Source organism: Pocillopora damicornis, chromosome 12 (assembly GCF_964200805.1).
Source record: "Pocillopora damicornis chromosome 12, jaPocDami1.2, whole genome shotgun sequence".
In the NCBI taxonomy this organism is placed as follows: domain Eukaryota; kingdom Metazoa; phylum Cnidaria; class Anthozoa; order Scleractinia; family Pocilloporidae; genus Pocillopora; species Pocillopora damicornis.
In genome coordinates this window covers 15,428,210-15,432,991 of record NC_142681.1, presented here as the reverse complement: position 1 = coordinate 15,432,991, position 4,782 = coordinate 15,428,210, and positions in this window count along the sequence as shown.

Sequence of the window (4,782 nt, the reverse complement as noted above, 5' to 3'; positions counted from 1 at the left end):
GCAGTTGTGGAAACCCTGGTCACGAAACCCTGGTCATTTTTTTCTTTGTCCCACACTTCTACAGGCGTGGAAGCATGAAAGATGCTGACAAAGATAAGATGCACCGATTACGCCCCACTTTTTTGTTCAGGTAGTCTTTCAATTATTTTCTTCATTCACAGTATCCACTACTTTTCACTCAATATTTTAGACACCTGTGTTTACCGGAAATATCAGACTGTGTGCAAACTTGAAAAACAAGATGTGCTTTAGTAATCAGATAAGTCTGATGTAACTAACAGTACTTTTTTGCTTTACTTGCAGAAAATTATAACGGCAGCTAAGTTACAGGAAGTAACTTCAACGTCAAACGATGTCTTCAACGTCGCTGATTCTAGCATTATACAAAGGCTTGTCATATACGAGACTTGAAGTGGCCGAGGTGACCACAGACTTTTCTGTCGCTCTCCATCGAGGCTCGTCGCGAAAGCACGATCACCATCTGCCTTTTATACACGTGCAGTGGCTATCTTAAGAGCTAAGTTTTACTTGATATCTGCCATAACGGTGTCGGCTATCTGCATAGGAGAGGTAAAGATGAGGAATGTGGCCTGGGACCGGCCGTTACTGCAAACATGTCTGTATAGACGCTGTTACAAAAACTTAGTTATTTATGGTTCACCTTTGCAACCTATCGCACTCGAAGGAAGGATTCCTGTTTGGAAACTGCTGTAAGCTCTTTAATAGCCGGATATTGCCGATAACGAGTGTTTTCAGGTTTGCCATTTTCGCTTCTTATCTCGTAACCCTAGGAGATGATGTACCCCGATGAACATTTTTAAAAAAGTTCCTACATTACAGCAGAAAAAAATTAAGAACAGATAATTCATGAACTATGTCAAGCGACATCAGCGACACAGTTTTAGCATTAGCAGAAGAACTGGCAGCTTTTTTATCATGTTTTCCAGTAGAGTGGCTCCTCTGCATTTTCATTGAAAACAATTGATATTAGTGTGATTTTCTTTATCTCAAAGTTAAAGATTTTCCATGAACCAATCAGATTGCGCTCTCTGAGAAAAAAAATTGAAGCTGATGTTTTTCCTCTCGTCGGAAACTGAAATGTTAGACAGTTGACTAGTACATGTAAAAACACATACAAGAGGAAAAGGAAAAAAAACAAAAAACAAAACAAAACTGGTGTGGGAAAAAAAAATAAACGCACAAGTACGGCAAGCAAAAACATAGAACAAGAAAATCCTAGGAAGGCTTGGGAAAAGGAAAGTGCATTTGCGTGGAGAAGCTGGAAGAGAGACGAGGGCCACAAATCAACAATATAGCTCGGTTTTGTGCTATTCTAGACTCAGAGGACTCCCCTCAAAATGAGAGGCCCCTGAATTTCTATGCGGACCGCCCTCACTAGTACGGCCCGCCATGCGCTTTTCACTAGATTGAAAAAAAACTAAGTCGTTTTCGTTGAGTTTATTCCTAGCATATACTTTTATTGTCTTGTTTGAACACATCATATGCACATCCGAGGTGGAAAGGAGATACGAACAAGAGCATCCACATCAACATACCTATGGAAAAGAGAGGAAATCAACAACCAACATCAAAGGCGAACTTAAGTTCCGAAAATTGGATGACGAAGCGAAATTGGGCACATATCGCCAGAGATCACATGTACCCTAAGGAAAGGAATAAAAGTGTTTTTTACAGTGGAGACCTCAGAGAAATTAGAGAACTCTGCAGGATGACTCTGTTATATCCACATTCGGAGAAAATAGATGAAGATTATCCAAATAGACTAGTGTTAAAAAGAAGCTTCGAGGACGCTGTTGGCGAGCATGGTCTTACAGGATTTCAGTGTTACGTTGTAAAAGTTATTTATGACCGTATAGAAAATGAAGTGGTAACTACATTTCCATCCTTGTACTGAACTTTTGCAAGACTAAGATACAGTAGAACCTTCATCAAACGAAGTACTGAGAGATTGAGGAGGCTCCTTCGTTCTTTTCTTTCTTTTTTTTCCAGTGGTGTGACGTTAAGCTACATAGCATTTTGGGATCGGAACGATTACTGTAAATGCCATTTGTGCTTTAATTTCTGTAAAAATAATAACATTTTATAAAACTGTCAATTTTGTCAACTCCGGTTACTCTGTCGTTTGTCCACTGTGTCGATTTTGTCCACTCCGTCTCGTTTTATAAAATCCGTCTATTCCGTCGATTTTATTCACTCTGTCTTCTCTGTCGATTTTGCTAACTCCATGAACTCTGTCCATTTTGTTAACTCTGTCTTCTCTGCCGACTTTGTTATCTCTGTCTACTCTGCCGATTTTATTAACTCCTTCTTCTCTGTCGATTTTGTTAACTCTGTCTTCTCTGCCCATTTTGTTAACTCTGTCTACTCGTCGATTTTGTTAACTCTGCCTTCTCTGTCGATTTTGTTTTCTCTGTCTTCCCTGTGGATTTTTTTAACTTTGTCTACTCTGTCGATTTTCTTAACTCTGTCGTCCCTGCCGATTTTGTTAACTCTGTCTTCTCTGTCGATTTTGTTTACTCTGTCTTCCCTTTCGATTTTGTTAACTCTGTCTTCTCTACCAATTTTGTTAACTCTGTCTTCTCTATCGATTTTGTTAACTCTGTCTTCCCTGTCGATTTTGTTAACTCTGTCTTCTCTACCAATTTTGTTAACTCTGTCTTCCCTGTCGATTTTGTTTACTCTGTCTTCCCTTTCGATTTTGTTAACTCTGTCTTCTCTACCAATTTTGTTAACTCTGTCTTCTCTGTCGATTTTGTTAACTCTCTCTTCCCTGTCGGTTTTGTTAACTCTGTCTTCTCTACCAATTTTGATAACTCTGTCTTCTCTGTCGATTTTGTTAACTCTCTCTTCCCTGTCGATTTTGTTAACTCTGTCTTCTCTGTCGATTTTGTTAACTCTGTCTTCCCTGTCGATTTTGTTAACTTTGTCTTCCCTGTCGATTTTGTTAACTTTGTCTTCTCTGTCGATTTTGTTTACTTTGTTTACTCTATCGACTTTATAGCTCGGTTTTGTGCTATTTTAGACTTAGAGAACTCCCCTCAAAATGAGAGGCTTCTGAATTTCTATGCGGGCCGCCCTCACACGGTCCGCCATGTGCTTTCCACTAGATTGAGAGAGGACCAAGTCGTTAACTCTGTCTTCCCTGTCTATTTTTTTAACTCTGTCTTCTCTGTCGATTTCGTTAACTCTGTCTTCTCTGTCGATTTTGTTAACTTTGCCTTTTCTGTCGATTTTGTTAACTCTGTCTTTCCTGTCGATTTTGTTAACTTTGTCTTCTCTGTCGATTTTCTTTACTTTGTTTACTCTATTGACTTTATAGCTCGGTTTTGTGCTATTTTAGACTTAGATGACTCCCCTCAAAATGAGAGGCCTCTGGATTTCTATGCAGGCCGCCCTCACACGGTCCGCCATGTGCTTTTCACTAGATTGAGAGAGGACCAAGTCGTTAACTCTGTCTTCCCTGTCGATTTTGTTAACTCAGTCTACTCTGTCGATTTTGTTATCTCTGTCTTCAGTGTCGATTTTGTCCATTCCGTCTACTCTGTCAATTTTATTATCTTCGCTTGCTCTGTCGATTTTGTTCATTCCGTCTACTCTGTCGATTTTATAAACCTCGTTTACTCTGTCGATTTTTTTAACTGTCTTCCCTGTCGATTTTGTTAATCTGTCTTCTCTGTCGATTTTGTTAACTCTGTCTACTCTGTCGATTTTATTAACTTCGCTTACTCTGTCGATTTTGTTCATTCCGTCTACTCTGTCGATTTTATAAACCTCGTTTACTCTGTCGATTTTTTTAACTGTCTTCCCTGTCGATTATGTTAATCTATCTTCTCTGTCGATTTTGTTAACTGTCTCCTCTGTCGATTTTTTTAACTCTGTGTGCTGTGTCGATTTTGTTCATTCCGTCTACTCTGTCGATTTTATAAACCTCGTTTACTCTGTCGATTTTTTTAACTGTCTTCCCTGTCGATTATGTTAATCTATCTTCTCTGTCGATTTTGTTAACTCTGTCTACCCTGTCGATTTTATTATCTTCGCCGGTTTACTCTGTCGATTTTGTTAACTCTATCTACTCTGTCGATTTTATTATCTTCGCCGGTTTACTCTGTCGATTTTGTTAACTCTGTCTGCTCTGTCGATTTTATTAACTTCGCCGGTTTACTCTGTCGATTTTGTTAACTCTGTCTGCTCTGTCTATGTTTTTAACTCTGTCTGCTCTGTCGATTTTGTTAACTCTGTCTACTCTGTCGATTTATTATCTTCGCCGGTTTACTCTGTCGATTTTGTTTACCGGTAATTATCTTCTATAAAAAAAGCAAAACTGGGTAAGATTTATGCAGACCTTTTATTTCCAACTGAAAAAGGTCATACTTATACAGGAAGTAACTTTGCATCTATCGAACGTCTTTTCGTTGAGCCTACGTGTATCCCTACCCTCCCCCCAAGATGAAACGGAAGCGAGGGAACGTCACTAATCGTGTTCCGTGACGTCACTCTAATTTATACAAAATAATGTCACTTGTTAATATCTTTTTGCGAAGTGGCACGTGTTAGCGTGAAGGTTATCGAGGTTATTAGCGACTCACTTTCTAAGAAGCCACGATAAAATATTTAAAATCGTTAGGTTAGAGTCCAATGTTGTGAGTTGAAACCGCTCGTCGAAGAGATCCTCTTTTCAGGCTAAATGCTGGATATTTTTACGTAGAAAATCATTAAAAAATCTAACAGCTTCCTATGTGCATCTACTGAGAAATCTTCTTA